The sequence below is a fragment of the Heterocephalus glaber genome, unplaced genomic scaffold, assembly GCF_053883595.1.
Source record: "Heterocephalus glaber isolate CG9 unplaced genomic scaffold, H.glaber_assembly_v1.0 deba00001790, whole genome shotgun sequence".
Taxonomy (NCBI): Eukaryota; Metazoa; Chordata; class Mammalia; order Rodentia; family Bathyergidae; genus Heterocephalus; species Heterocephalus glaber.
The window spans coordinates 1852799-1869829 of NW_028258473.1; the positions used below are offsets into that span (position 1 = coordinate 1852799).

At 37.6% G+C, this 17031-nt stretch overlaps 1 protein-coding gene across 1 annotated transcript in view; it reads right to left on the reverse strand.

Annotated features, from left to right (window-relative positions):
- The window catches only part of Yipf6 (Yip1 domain family member 6), a 110169-nt gene that overhangs the window by 57083 nt on the left and 36055 nt on the right, over positions 1–17031 (reverse strand). The window contains exons 3-4 of the mRNA XM_021249850.2: positions 12084–12205; positions 5976–6152 (exon numbers count right to left, since the gene is read on the reverse strand). The gene's annotated coding sequence lies outside the window, so the exon portion shown is untranslated. The remainder of the gene's footprint in view (positions 1–5975; positions 6153–12083; positions 12206–17031) is intronic.

Genomic DNA, 17031 nt, shown 5'->3' on the forward strand with positions numbered 1-17031 from the left:
ATATTGCTTTAATACATGTGAGACGAGGTCTAAGAAAAAGCAAGCAGTAAAAGCTCTGGGAAAAAAGAAAGACTATCTCACTCCTTCTATACTTTCATCCTTTTGGGATGTGTGGTCTATCAATCTATAAGATTTTACTCTCCTTCAGCTTCCCAATGTCCTCTTTCCTCTCCTTACCAGCTTAGCTCCATTCACGACCTCTACAGCCACCCTTTTGCAATATTATCAACTCCCTTCCTCCCATTTTGCTTTCTTATACTCATCAGGAAGAAGGGAAACCCTACTTAAACCTGGCATTCTATATACTTGTTGCGGACATAGTCAACTAACTGAAAATATGATGAGAGTTCACACACAACTATACTGACTAGTCTCACTTAAAGTGACCATAAAGCTTCATGGACTCCTAATGCTGCTTGGTGATCACACAACCATCAATTAATATCTCTCTTTCACCCTCACCCTAGCTCTCTCTCCTCTCTTGCTCCTCTCCCCTCCCCTGTCTTGCCCCCCCTTTTCCCACTCTCCCTCTTTTCTCTCCCTCTCTCTCTTCTCCCCCATCCCTCGTTCCCTCTCCTCTTTTCCCCTCTCTCTCCCTGCCCCCTCCCTCCTGCTCCCCTCTTCCTCTGTCTCTCTCTCTCCCACCCTCTCCTCTTCTCTCTCTCTCTCTGTCTCTCTTTACTTTTTTTTTCTTTCCATATAGTGAGGATGTTGCTCCTCTCCTGGCTTATATTTTCTGATGAGAAATCTGTTTCCATCTTTATTTTTATGTATGTAATATTTTTCTCCCTCTGGTTATTTTTAAAGATTGTTTTCTTATGGCTTGCTTTAGGCATTTTAATTATGATATGCCTTGGAGTATTTCTCTTTTTAAATTTCTTGTGCTTGGGAACATGTGATCAAGGCCCTACACAAGTTCCCTGGACACCAGAAGATCCACATCTCCAAGCAGTGGGGCTTCACCAAGTTCAATGCAGATGAATTTGAAGACATGGTTGCCGAGAAGCGCCTCTTCCCTGATGGCCGTAGGGTGAAATACATCCCGAATAGCGGACCCCTGGACAAGTGGCAGGCCTTGCACGCCTGAAGGCTTCCACTATGCTTCCCCTCCCCCTAACAAGTTCATCAATAAATCTTATCTCTGTCCCCCTCAAAAAATTTCTTGTGCTTGGAATTTGTTGAGCCTCTGGGATCTGTGAGTTTACAGTTTTCGTCAAATTTGAAGTATTGGGGCACTGGTGTTTTTTTTTAATTAAAAAAACTTTTTGAGACAGTGTCTTGCTAGGCAGTTCAGAATGGCCTAGAACTCACTATGTAGCCCAGGCTGTAGGGCACTGTTTCTTAAATATTTTTTTCTTCCATCTTCTTTATCTAGGACTCCAATTACAACACATTTGGCCACTTGAAGGTATTTTTTTCGATTCCTTTTTCTTTGTGCTTAATTTTGCATAGTTGGCATGTCTGTTTCTTCAAGTTGATTAATCTTTCATTCTTCAGTGTCTAATCTACTATTAATTTCACGCAGTGTATCTCTCATCTCAGACATTGTAGCTTTCATGTCTGAAAGTTTGGTTTGGATCTATTTAAGATGTCTTTGTCTTTTCTGAACATTTAAAATCTTTCCTCTAGATTTTATTTGCTTTTTTGGGGACAGGGTTTCAGTTTTTGAGACAGGGTCTTGAACTTGGGCAATACTCCTGCCTCAGTCTCCTGAATGCTGGGATTGGAACCATATGCCACCACAGCTGACTTCCTGTAGATTCATGAACATTTGAAATAGCATTATTAAAATTCCTTTAGTATCTTTGCTTAAAGATTTTTCATGTATATCATTTCTGGTTCTGTAGGGAACAGGGGAAGGGGATGTTACTAGAACCTCTAGACTAGTAAGTCCTAGTCTCCTGTGAGCCACGGCAGCACAAGGCGAATTACAAGGAAAGGTAGAAAAATGAGACTGAGAAGAAGCTGAGCTTTGGGTCTGATCAGTGCTGCTCTGGGTGGCAAAGACGAAAGCCCCCAGGTTACTGCACCTTTTATTCAGTACATCGGGAGAAACAAATGTAGCAAATGACTTGCAGAGAGTTCAGTACATCTGCATAAAGGTGGTAACAGTCCAAGAACAATGAGGAACTGAGGAGATGTTTGTTCCTCCCAGGATGTTTTCAGCTCCCAGGATGTTTCTTGTCCTGGAGAATCACAGCATCATGGGATCGTTGAGGTCTCAGTTGTGACCGGAGGCCAAAATGGAATTGTCTCAGAATTCCATAGCTGGGCTGTATGCAGGAGAACTAGGCTAACCAAATGATTTTTCCCTAAAATTATGTAGCATTGCTCCCGACATGGTTCAGTTTTATTTTCCTGATTGTTTGTATGCCTGGTAATGTTATATTAGATGCCTGGTACTACAAATTTTACCTTGTTAAGTGCTGTTTTTTTCCCCTAAAATGATATTCTTGAGATTTGCTCTAGGATGATAATGAGTTACTTGGAAACTGGACTTTCAGGGTCTTGTGTTTTAAGCTTTGTTATACAGGAGCAGAGAAGCATTCTTTCTAAGGTTAATTTTGCTTATTGTTGAGATAAGACTCTTTGTATTCTTTTCTATGTACTTTTTTTTTGGTACCGGGGATCGAAATCACGACCTTGCCCTTGGGAGACAGGTGCAGTGCCACTGAGCTAAATCCCCAGCCCTAAGACTCTTCGTATTCTGATGGTCCATGAATTATGAGGATGTCCACTGTAAATTTTAAGAATAAGCCCTTTTTGAATTCCAGCTACTATTTCCTATAGTCCTTTCAGGTGTTTCTTTCCTTTACATCAGGCAATTTATTCTCTCTCTCACTCTCTCTCTCTCTCTCAGCTGAATACCAGAGGTAAGCCTTTTGCAAATTTCTGAAGTTCTCTATTAAGTGCTCTTCTCTCCAGTCATTTGCTCTGTGAACTCTGGCTATCTTGGTTTCTGTCACCTTCCAGCTTCATTTCCTCAATTTGAATTAACCACCAGGCTATGCCTAGGTACCACTGTCCTGTGCTGCACTCTGAAAACTTTTTCTGATCAGTAGGATAGGCAATTATATGACTCATCTTTTTTGCTTGCTTTCTGTAGGTGTCCCTGTCCTTTGTTGCTTTATGGATAACATTATATGTGTTGTATTAATGTGCATATGCATATATCTGCATTTTAAAGTAATTGTTCAAGTATTTTGTAGAAATTTTGTGGTCCCCAGCCTTTAAAAATATTTTTTTTAGGGCCGGGGATTTAACTCAGCGGTTTTGCCACCTGCTACGCAAGCGCAAGGACCTGAGTTTGATCCCCGGTACCAAAAAAAAAAATTTTTTTTTAAACAGAGTCTTGCCAAGTTGCCCAGGCAAGACTTGAACTTGCAATCTTCTTGCTTCAGCCTCCCAAAGTGCTAGGGTCACAGCCATGTACCACCATGCATGGCTTATATTTTGGTTATGTCATTTGATCTTTTATTATTGAGTTTAGTATTTCCTCAGTACCAGTACTTGATAAGATAGGTATTTTGTATATATTTTCTCTCAGTCTATAACTTATCTTTTATTTTTGTGATGGCATATTTTGATGATGCTTGTATTCTCACTCTTATGGCTCTTGTCAAGGATTTATTTTTTCTAATTTCTGGATTTGTTGGGTGTCCTGAATCTTTTTGTTTGTTTGTTTGTTTTGTTTTGGTACCGGGGATTTAACTTGGATCCTTGCGCTTGGGAGGCAGGCAGTGGAACCACTGAGCTAAATCCCTGGCCCTGAATCTTTTGATAGATGTATTCATCAGTTCCAGAAGATTTTAAGTATTATCTTGTCATTCTGTGTCCCAATCTCCTTTTGTTTTCTTCATTGGCTCTCAAATTAAGCATAGACTATACTTTTTCGTTGAGTTCTGTATACTGTTAAGGCTCAGAACAGGGTAACCCAAAGTATGGTACTTTGAAATAAAGAAGTAGCCTCAGAACCAAGGTCTCTCTGAACCTTCTGCCATCACACTTCACAGCTGTCTGCTTCTGCAGAAGTGCAGGCATGGGCTTTCTCTGAAATTTTCTCATCTGTCTAAGGGGAGTTATTCCAAAAGAAATACAATTGTCATAAGCCCCTACTCATGGGAAAAGGAGCTTTTCCACAAGCAGCCACCCATGAGTCTTCTGAAGGCTGTTACCTGAGAGAATTTATTGGCATTGTAAGACAGCCTTTGTTTTTCATGTATATCTCTTCCTCACACTTGCATAGTTTGTCTTCATCACCTGACCCCTCTAGACCCTAAGCCTCTATATATTTTTTTGTACCTTAGAATAATATTTAAAGAAACTGACCTTTCTTTGAGTCTCATTTTGCATGTCTCCTGTGCTCATGTGCAAGTAATAATTTGTATACCTTTTCTCCTGTTAATATGTCTGTCATCAGTGTATTTTACAAGACTCAAGTGTTGAATCTTCAGAGGGTAAAGGGAGAGTCCCTTTCTCCTCTGCAGTGTCTCTTATCCTCCCTTCTGACTTTGATCTTTCTTTGCTGCTTTCTGTATAGTTTCTTCTAACTTCCAGATTACTGATTCTCTCAATTCCTTGATCAGTTAAATCTGTTCACTAAGTTTTCTTTTTCTTTTTCTTTTGAAATAGTATCAAGCTTATATACATGTTGAAAGTATACTACAAAGTTGCTTTTTTCATGACATATGTAGGATTGCCAACAGGATGCCCTATCAGGACAGAAGATTTTAGTGTGTAGTCCACAAAAATTGTGACATTCTACATAAGCATGATACAACCATCAAAATCATAATGTTATAATTGGGACATTATTACTATCTAATCTTCAAACACACTGTAAATTTATCCAGTTTCCAAAAATTGTTCATTAGAGCAAAATATCCAATTCAGGATCATGTGCCACATTGTCTCTTGATCTTCTTTCAGACTGGAACAGTTTCTCAGTTGTTCCTTGGTCTTTATAATCTTGATGCTTTTGTAGATTACAGGAGAGTTAATGTGAAGAATGTTCTTCAATTTAGATTCTTCTAATTTTTTTCATGGTTATATGGATGTCATTCACCTTTGTTAGGTATATTACAGAGATGATGTTGTAGTCTTATTGCATTATCTCAGGTGTCACTTGCTTTTAATCTGTTCCATTACTAATGTTGTCTACTTTACTCACTCGGTTAAGATGGCATCTGGCAAGGCTTTCTACTGTAAAATTACTCTTATTTCATTATAGCTAAACAGTATTTTGTTAGGATGCACTTTATCAGACCTTCAGTTTATTCTTTCAATATAAATTTGGCTTTATATTTTCCAATTTTATTGAATAGGTTTATACTCCCTGAAAAACATTGCTATGATACTTAGATTGTCCTAGAAGTGGCCAGTGGAAGCCCGTTGAAACTAGCTTCTGTGTTTTTGTCTGTCTGTTTTGTGGTCCAGGGATGAAGCCTAGGGCTTTGGGCATGTAAAGCAAGGCCTCTATTGCTGAGCTATGTCCCTAATTTTCTGTATCCTTTTGACAAGATCACTTTCTCTCTTGAGTACTCCCTTGTTTTCCAGCCCAAGAAGATGTTCTCTCCCCATCTTACATTTTCTTTGCCCCCACCTCCAGGATCAGTCATTTATTTAAGAATTCATGCTTTTTGTTGCTTCAGAACTAGAGATTGAACCTATAGCCTCATGCATGCTAGGCAAGCACTCTAGTGCTAGCTATAACCCTACCTGCCCCCCTCCTTGTTGAGACAGAGTCTTGCTAAATTGCCCAATTTGGCTTTATTTACACTTGCAATTCTCCTGTCTCAGCTTCCTGAGTAGCTGGAATTACAAGTGTGCACTACTGCACCCAGCTGTGTTTCTTTTTAGTGAATAATAATATTGGAAACCAAAATCTGGGTGCTAGAGATACATTTTGCTATAAAGGCATTGCTCCTCTCACCCATCCCAGTGGACAGATCTAGAGCATATATATGGATGCTTACCTCATATCATATGCATTCTGATATCATGTGGCAAGCCAACAACTACTCCCACATGGACACTCTCCTCACTCTGATCAGAATCAGACATCATGTTTTGAGCTACCATGGTTCCCATTATCCATAGTCCAGAAACTTTCTTTTCTTTACTCTTCATAATGTCTTTTGGACTGAATTACTCTGGAAGGAAAAGGAAAAGGAGAAAGAGGAGAGAAGAAGATAAGGAAGAAAGAAGAAAAAATGGAAGAGTAAAAAAGAGGAAGAGTTTAATTGAATTTTTAATTTCAGTAACTATACTTTTTAGTTCAGTCTATTTGAACTTATTTTCAAATATGCTATGTCTCCTTTTTAAATGTTTATTATGGAAAATGTCTAACATACAGAAGAAAATAAAATAACATAATGAACCCCCTTATACCCATCACCCTATTTTGACAATTATCAGTTCATAGATCATTTATTTTAACTTATTTTACCCTTTTTTTCTGACCTGGATTATTTTGAACCAATCCTAGACATATAACTTTTTTAGATTTACAGAAAATTTGAGAAGATGCTGCTGCAGGAAATTCCTATGTATCCCATGCCTGGTTTCCCCTGTTATGGTTAGCCTTGATTGTCATCTTAATTTGCTTGAGAAATACCTAGGAGAGGAGTAAAGCACACTTCTGCTTGAGTTTTTATGGGTCATGGGGACATGACCTTGGGGACTAAATCTGGACCTCTTCTGTTTTGGTGGTGATGCTACTAGGAATTGAACTCAGGGCCTTTGCACTGAGCTACATTCCCAGCCCTTTTAATTAATTATTTACTTTGACACAGGATCTTGCAAAGTTGCCAAGTTGCCCAGGCTGGGCTTGAACTTGTAATCTTCCTTCCACAGCCTGCCAGAGTGCTGGAATTATAGGCTTGCACCACCATACCCAGCTAGGACAGTGCCCTCTCTGTTGATTAGGGTCTCTAATGAGTTAGTCATCCTTGTCTTTATGATGGTGATGATGGGATACTCTTACAAATGAAGATTTCCTTAAAGATACAAATTTCTCTCACAAAATTATTAACTTCTCTGTTTTCAGAGCTTTCCCTGTGTCTGCAGTTTCTGAAAATAATCAGCTCAAAGTAATCCTTATGCCAACAAAGAGCTCTATTTTAGGGTAGAATATTCTGGTCACCTATAGTCATATTTTGGCATGGCATCATTCAGATCTTCAACATCTTATAAAAAACATCATTACCCTAACATGTTAAAGAATAAATTATTAATTTCATTGAATATCTAGTTATTGTTTAAAATTTCTGAAATACTGTGGATGATGTCACATGCTTGTAATCTCAGCTACTCTGGAAGCCGAGACAGGATTACAAGTTTAAGACCAGCCTGGGCAATTTAGCAAGACCTTGTCTCAAAAAATAAATAACATTTTCCAAATTATTTGCATTTTGTTTTTACTGTTTCTTTAAATAAAGATCCAAATATGGTCCACATAGTATGATTGATGCCTTTTTACAGATTTTGTTTTGTATTGTGGTGCTGAGGATGCTAGGCAAGCACTCTACTCTCAAGCTGCACTCCCAGTGCCTAAGTATCTTTTTTTTCTGGTCATGGAGATGGAACTCAGGGCTTTATTATTGAGCTACATCCCTAGTTCTGTTTATTTTCTCATTTTGATACAGGATCTCACTAAGTTGCCCAGGCAAGGGTTAAATTTATGATCCTCCTGCATTAGCCTCCCAGAATGTAGAATTTCAGGCATGTACTACCATGCTTAGCTTTTAAACTCCTTTTAAACTATAAATTCCTCATTTTTTCCCCTTTTCTGCATTTTTTGTTATTAAAGAAAGAGTCCTCTAGAGTTTCCCACAGCTTGGATTTTGGTAATTATGCTTCTGTGGAGTTAATAGTGGTATGTTCTTTGTTTCCTTCCTTTCCCTAAACCTGACAGTTGATTCTATAGTCTTAAACAGATTCATATCTGAATACTTCTTAGGTCTTCTTGACAATTCCCTCAGGAGGCAAGTAATGTCCTGTTTTCTTTCTGTGATATTAGAAGCCAATGATGATCATTGCCTAGACATTTGTTTTATTAGGGACTTACAAAATTGTGACACTCTAATTCTAGTATTCTTTTTAATTTATTGGCTGGAGTATTTGTACAAAGAGAAAACCTAATCACCAATATTTGGTCTCCTTGAGTTCATATGGGAAGTGAAAAATAGGTATTTGATCATTTCTCTTAAATTAACTGATTTTAAAATAATGAAGCTGTTTCCTAACATTCTCTAAAGGTGACCAATGAGGTTTTGTCTTACTATAATTATTAGTATATAAATGTAAATTTGTTTAATGTTCTTCAGTATACTTTAGTTATGATTTTTATGGATGCTTAAATTGTACCATTTTTAGCCAATAAGAGCTTTTTTGAGTTGGGTCAGAGTCAATGTGACATGACTTCAGTGATCTTTGAGACCTTCCCTGTTCTCCAGGATGTTCATGGCTTATCTTGTACATTTCCTGAATCAGATGCCAAATCACCATGTGTCCAATGAATTTTATTTCCTTTTACATTGGTATTGAGTGGATCACAGTGTTAGGAAGGTAGTTAGACATTAGCGCGCTGGGGGATGGGGGTGGGATCCAAAATAGCACACTTTGCCAGTTAAGTAAAGAAACAAAGACAATGTACTTATAACCATTTGTTAGGTCTCAGACCTAAAGCAATTCACAGAGCACAATGACATTCTCTGTGCACTCATTGTGCACATTCCTGACTACCTGCCCATCTATGGAACAAGGAATACAGCATTCCTGGCTGCCATAACCTATGTCCTAACAATATCAGGAAAGGAAATGATGTTCAAAGACTCTCATGCCTTGGGGAGGGACCTAGTTTAAATTAAAAACTTATCTTTCAGAAATGTATTTTGTAAGTTTCTTACATGATTAAAGCCACTGAGGAAATACTCACTATCCAAAAAGAACAGGAATACAGCTCATAATTTCAATGTAACTTCTAAGAAAATGTTGATAGTGTTATCATTACCCTAATTCAATGAACCCCAGGAATAACTCTTGTGTACATAGAAAGATATCAAGACACACACTCAGTACAGGTGCCTTTGTGGCACAAACTGCCTTCTTGCTTGAAGGCATAACTCTCTCTATATATTGGCTTTATAATACATTCTACCGATACTTTTGCACAGCAGTCTGTGTTTTGACTGAATTCTTCCGTCAAGGGCACAAAGAACCAAGGATCAAGGAAGTGAGGGTCCAGTTCCTCACAGTGTCAGGACCTTGCTTTCCAGAGACAATAGCTTCTAGGCCATTTCAGGGGCTAGAGTTTAGAAATATATGTGTACATATGTATATAGGGAGGTAAATATGTACATAGGTAGATAGATGGACAGTCAGCCTTTCGTATCCAGGGTTCCACATCCATTCAACCATTCAACCAATTAGGGATAGAAAATATTTGAAAAAATTGGATCTGGTTCTTAATTTGGCAGCACATATATTAAAATCAGAATGATACAGAGAAGATTATCTTGAAAGTGTGTTTGGATTCTACTGTGATGTTCTTCTTAGGACAAAGTTGACAGTGCTTCAGGCCCTTTCTTTGCAGCAGAACTGGATGGCAATTTCTAGGCCAAAGTGCCATTCACAATACAAGCCTCACAGAGATGTGCTGCACAAATCGGCAGTACAGAGAGGCAGACATTGAAATGACTATTGTTTCACATTATTACTGGAGTGGATGTGAGGGCGATCTTCTTAGGACAAAGGTGACAGCTCTCCAGGCCCTTTCTTTGCAGCAGAAGTGGATGGCACTTTATGAGCATGGGCCCTGAGAAAGAATGACATGCAATTTCATGAACCATTCCATAATTTGGAAAATGGATGCACTTTGGGACCATAATGTTAAGTGACATAAGTCAGATACACAAGCTTAAATGTCTCGTGATTTCTTTTAAATGAGAAACCCAAAATACAAATAAAGAGCAAAATAAAAGATAAATAATAGGAAGTATGAAGATCTTCAAATGGGAAGAGGATCAAGAGATGGAAGAAGTGGACAGGGAGGGAAAGGGAATGAAAAAAGAATTGAGATGTATTATGTACATGTACCAACTCCACATTAAGGAATGTAATCATTATATGATGCAAACATGTACTGATAAAAAATTAAAACAGAAAAATATAAAAATAAATTGCATCTGCACTGAATGTATATAGAATATTTTTCTTGCCGCTATTCCCTAAACAATACAGTATAATAACTATTTACATAGCATTTGATTGTATTAGGTATTATAAGTAAATAGAGATGATTTAAAGTATATAGGAGGATATGTACAGATAATATATAAAAACTGTATCACTGCAGGGCCTTAAATATCTGCGAATTTTGATGTTCGGGGGGTTCCTGGAATTGATCCCCAACAGATGCCAAGGGACTACTATAGCTATAGGTATACATACACAAAATAAGATATGACTCTAAATATATAGGTAGGCATATATAAACTTTCTTTTCAGTATAGAGGATTGAACCCAGGGGTTCTCTATCACTGAGCTACATCACCAGGCCTTTCTATTTTTTATTTTGAGACAGATTCTTTCTAAGTTGCCCATAAAACAACTTGGATCGAACTTATGATGCTCTTGCCTCAACCTTCTGAACAACTGAGATGACAGGTGTGCACCACACCTGACTTCATATTTTTTTATTGCATCTTTGTGATAGATTCTCATAGTTGTAACTTCTAAGACAAGCACTTAAATATATATGTAATTTTGTTAAATCTTGCCAAATTCCTCCCCATAAGAGCTGTGGCATCTAATATTCTGATGAGCAATATTTGAAGATGCTGTTACACTATTGCTTCACCAACAAAGTACGTTGCTTAATTTTTGGAATTTTGTCAATACAGTAGTTAAGAAATTATATGTCTGTGCAGTTTTTATTTGCAGTTCTTTTATTTTGCATGAAATAGAGTATCTTTTTATATATTTAAGGGCAACTCACATTTCATTTTATCTTAATTTTTCATTATTTTTACATATTTTCTATAAACTTGACCTTTTTCTTCAGTATTTTAGGAGCTTTTTCCCCAACATTTATTATGAAAATATTTTCAGGTACTGTAAAGTTGAAAATATGCAGTACGCCTTTATTTACTTACCTACCACTTAGATCATACCAAAAAATATTTTACTATATTTTATCACATCTATACAATGTTTTCATCTCCCTTGTCCTTCATGAATCAATTCTGGAGTTTTTTTATGTATTATAAAGTAAGTTAATATTATCAGTACATTTCCCCTAATATTTTAGTAGCTCTTTCATAGTTTTCTCAGTTTGTCTTTTGTTTCATTTGTCTTTTTACTTTAACTTGTCTTTTTGCCCAGGAGAATTTTTTATTTTTATTCTCAAAATCATCAGAGTTTTCCTTAGTTGATACTAGATTTTTTTTGCGGGGGGGGGGTTGTGACAGGGTCTCACTTTGTAGTTCAGGCTGGCCCTGAACTCACTATGTAGCCCAGGCTGGCCTCGAACTCACGGCAATCCTCCTGCCTCTCCTGCCTGAGTTCTGGAATTACAGGTGTGCGCCTCCATGCCCAGCTAGCTTTTGAGGTACAGTTAAAAAGGTTTTTTCCACTCCTAGGTTACAGAGGAATTTATATAAATTTTCTTTCAGTTGCTATGTCATCTTTTAGTTGCCAGTTCTCTGATACTTTCAATCTTGGTTTTCATTTCTTTGAACATTAAAAGCATAGTTGGTTTATGGTCTGTGTTTGATATATAATACCCAATTTTTTGCTCTGTGGATCTGTTTCTGTTTCTGTTAAAAATAATATTTTTATATATACTTTTCTTATTTTTGCATACATGATTATCAATGATTACATGGTATACTATATTTGTAGAAATAAGTTGAGGCTTTGGAAAATACAATCTTCTTCCAGAGAGGTATTTTTTTTGCTTTTGTCTGGTGCATGGGGCCACTGCTAGTGTGGGATCATTTAAATTGAATTTCAAGATTTATGTTTGCTAAGCCAACCAGGTGGCATGAAGCAGGCTGCAAACAGAACGAAGACTGGCTTACCTTTGCTTCACATTTCCCTTGTTAAAATCATTAATTCGGAGCCTGTTAGAGTGAGGCAGTTCCAGCATACTGGGTTCCTCCATAAGCAAACTTAAACCCAACTCAGTGAAAATGGTCACACTCTAGGAAAAGAAAATTTAAGCTTAATCAGAAATTACCAGCTATCATTGTAGATATTCTCTACTAGAATAATTCTAGTAAGGCTCTTCTTCACCTTGACCAATCATATATTTTCTTTGACTCGGTTCCCTGTTTACTTTTCTTTCTTTCTTTCTTTCTTTCTTTCTTTCTTTCTTTCTTTCTTTCTTTCTTTCCTTCCTTCCTTCCTTCCTTCCTTCCTTCTTTCCTTCTTTCCTTCCTTCCTTCCTTTCTTTCTTTCTTTTGCAGGGGAGGTGGTGATCAAACCCAGGGTTCAGTGTGTTAGGCAAGAGCTATACCACTAAGCTACATCCCTAGCCAAACCTTGCCATCTTAAAGAAAGATTTCTTAAGATCTCATTTTAGGGGACCCTAGGCTTTTTGACTTTAGTCTTTTAGCTAAACATGACTACCCAACCAAAGCTCAGCTTTGCAGCTGTTTACTTGGAATTGCAAATACCTTCAGGATAAAGGAGACTTTCAGCGACAAGTTTAACTAAGTTTTTACTTTCTGCTAGATTTTGACCTGATAATTTCTTACTAACTTGCAAAGTCTTTATGCTTATAAGAAAGTGGAATTTTTCTCTTCACAGAAATAATGGCAGAAAACTTCCCAAGCAGGGAAAAGAGTTTGACATACAGATAAGTGAGGCATATAGGACTCCAAATAGCCTTGATCAAAAAAAATCTACACATAGGCATATAATTGTTAAGATTCCAGAAACACAACAGAAGAACAAAGTTCTACAAGCAGTCAGAGAAAAGAAACAAATCACATACAAAGGAAAGCCCATCAGAATCACAGCAGACTTCTCAACACAAACCATCATGGCAAGAAGAGCTTGGAGTGACATATTCCAAGCCCTAAAAGAAAACAGCCTCCACCCCAGATGGATGTACCCTGCAAAACTATCTTTCAAAATGGATGGAGAAATAAGATACTTTCATGACAAAGAGCACCTTAGGAACTTTGTGAAGACCAAACCAGCACTCCAAAGAATTTTACACAATAGCCTAGGAACAGACATTGAGGATCACAACCCCAGGAAGCAAAGCAGAATGAACCCATCTGGCATGACAAGAAATTAAATGTGAAGGGGGAGAACCCAACAAAAAGAAAAAGTCATGGCAATGACAAGTCAATACGTTTCAGTTATAACCATCAACGTTAAGGGTCTCAATTCACCAATCAAAAGAAATAGACTGGCAGAATGGGTCAAGAAGCAAAATCCAACAATATGCTGCATACAAGAAACACACTTCATTCAAAAGGAAACTCATACACTGAAAGTTAAAGGGTGGAAAACAATACTCCATGCAACAGGAACCCGAAAAACAGCAGGAGTAGCTATCTTCGTGGCAGATCAAGTAGATTTCAAACCAACACTAATTAAGAGAGATGAAGAAGGACACTACATCCTTGTAAAGGGAATAATCCAAGAGGAAGAGATGACAGTCATAAATATCTATGCACCAAACACTAGTGCACCCAACTATATAAAACAAATACTAACGGACATGAAAAGTCATATATGCACTAATACAATTGTAGTGGGGGACCTCAACACCCCACTGTCACAAATAGATAGATCAACTAGACTAAAAATAACTAATGAAATACTAGAACTCAATCGAACTCTTGAACAAATGAACTTAACAGATGTTTACAGAGTCTTCCACCCCACAAAATCAGAATACACATTCTTCTCAGCTGCACATGGGGCATTCTCCAAAGTAGACCACATACTCACACATAGAACATGTTTAAGTAAGTGCAAAGGAATTGAAGTTATCCCCTGTATATTATCAGACCATAATGCGATGAAATTGGAGATCCATAGCAAAAGAAACTCAAAAAATTTCATAAACACGTGGAAATTGAACAGCACACTTCTGAATAACCAATGGGTCACAGAGGAAATTAAAGAAGAAATCAGACAGTTCCTTCAATTAAATGACAATGACAATACAACATATCAGAATCTATGGGACACAATGAAAGCAGTCTTACAAGGGAAATTCATAGCAGTGAATACGCATATTAGGAAAACAGAACGATCCCAATTAAACAACCTGATGCTGAACCTCAAGCTTCTAGAAAAAGAAGAGCAGAACAAAGCCAAAGCTCATACAAGGGAAGAAATTATAAAGATCAGAGGAGAAATCAATGCAATGGAGACTAAGAGAATGACACACACAAAAAAATCAATGAAGCCAAGAGTTGGTTCTTTGAAAGAATCAACAAAATTGATAAACCTTTAGTCAACCTTGTCAGAGAAAGGAAAGAAAAGGCCCAAATCCATGCAATTAGGAATGAAAAAGGTGAAATTACAACAGACCCAGCAGAAATCCAGAGCATCATCAATACCTACTTCCAGAACCTATACGCCAATAAGATGGACAACACAGAAGAAATGGACAGATTCCTAGATACATATGAATTACCAAAGTTGAACGAAGAAGACCTAAAAATTCTGAACAACCCAATATCAACCAATGAAATTGAAAATGTATTTAAAAACTTATCACCTAAGAAAAGCCTGGGCCCTGATGGCTTCACTGCTGAATTCTACAAGACATTTAGAGAGGAACTACTGCCACTACTGTTTAAACTCTTCAATCAAATTGAAAGGGAAGCAATACTCCCAAATTCATTCCTGGAAGCAAGCATCACCTGATCCCCAAAGCAGAGAAAGACCCAACTGAAAAAGAGAACTATAGGCCAATCTCACTAATGAGCATGGATGCAAAAATCCTTAATAAGATACTGGCAAACAGAATGCAGAAGATCATCAAGAAGATCATACACCCTGATCAAGTGGGATTCATCCCAGGGATGCAGGGATGGTTCAATATATGAAAATCAATCAATGTAATACACTATATCAATAGAGCCAAGGACAAAAACCATATGATTTTCTCCATAGATGCAGAAAAAGCATTTGACAAAATCCAACATGCATTTATCATAAAAACCCTACAAAAACTTGGAATAGATGGTCTCTACCTCAAACTGATAGAAGCCATCTATGAAAAACCAACAGCCAATATCATACTAAATGGTCAAAAACTGAAATCCTTCACACTCAAATCAAGAACAAGACAAGGATGTCCACTATCACCACTCTTGTTTAGTATAGTTCTGGAAACATTAGCCATGGCAATTAGACAAGAGAAAGAAATAAAAGGAATAAAGATAGGAAATGAAGAAGTCAAATTGTCATTATTTGCAGATGACATGATACTCTATATAGAAGACCCCAAGAACTCCACCAAAAGTCTTCTAGGCTTAATAACCAAATTCAGCCAAGTAGCTGGTTACAAGGTCAACACACAAAAATCAATAGCTTTCCTCTACGCGAATGACAGACTCACTGAGAGGGAAATAGGGCAAATAATTCCTTTCACAATAGCATCCAAAAAACTGAAATACCTAGGAATCATCCTAACGAAAGAAATCAAAGACCTCTTCTCTGAAAACTATGGCACTCTGAAAAGAGAGATTGAAGATGATATCAGAAAATGGACAGACATCCCCTGCTCCTGGGTAGGAAGGATTAATATAGTGAAAATGGCCATACTTCCAAAACTGCTATACAGATTTAATGCAATTCCAATTGAGATCCCAGCAGCATACTTCATAGACCCCAAGAAAAAAATCCAAAAATTCATTTGGAGCAAGGAGAGACCCAGAATAGCAAAAGCAATTCTAGGTAACAGAGACATGGCAGGGGGTATCACAATCCCCAACCTGCAACTATACTACAAAGCTACTGTGATAAAAACAGCATGGTACTGGCAAAGAAACAGACTTGAGGACCAGTGGAACAGATTAGAAGGTGCAGAAACAACGCCAGACACACTCAGCCATCTCATCTTCAATAAAGGAGCCAAACACCCTCACTAGAGGAAAGATAGCCTCTTTAATAAATGATGCTGGAGAAATTGGGCTTCAACTTGCGAAAGATTAAAACTAGACCTGTATCTCTCACCATGCACTAAACTAAAATCAAAATGGATTAAAGATCTTAATATTAAAATAGAAACTCTGAACCAGTTGGAACAGAGGTTAGGTAGAACCCTTGAAGACATCGGTGTAGGGAAAGATTTTATGAACAAAACCTCAGTTGCCCATGAACTAGCACAAACAATCAACAAATGGGATATCTTCTTATTAAAAAGCTTCTGCACAGCAAGAGAAACCACCAGCAGTGTGAAGAGACAATCCACAATGTGGGAAAAAATCTTCACCTGCTTTTCCTCAGACAAAGGTCTACTATATCGAATCTATAAAGAACTTAAAAAGATCAGAACTCCCAAATTTAAAGACCTAATGTGAAAATGGGCATCTGGAATGAACAGACATTTCTCAGACAAAGAAGTACAAATAGCAAATAAATACATGAAAAAATGTTCAACATCACTGGTCATTCAAGAGATGTAAATGAAAACAACACTGAGATTCCACTTCACTCCAGAAAGAATGGCTGCTATCATGAAATCAACCACTGATAAATGCTGGTGGAGCTGTGGGGAAAGAGGAATCCTGCTCCACTGCTGGTGGGAGTGTAGACTGGTGCAAGCACTGTGGAAATCAGTATGGAGATACCTCAAAGAACTAGGGCTGGAAATCCCATTTGACCCCGCTATTCCACTTCTGGGGATCTTCCCCAAAGAATTAAAGGAATCATACCACAGTGATATATGTGCACCCATGTTCATAGCAGCGCAGTTTGTAATAACTAAAACTTGGAAACAGCCCAAATGCCCATCAACTTGAGACTGGATATAGAAAATGTGGTTTTTTTATA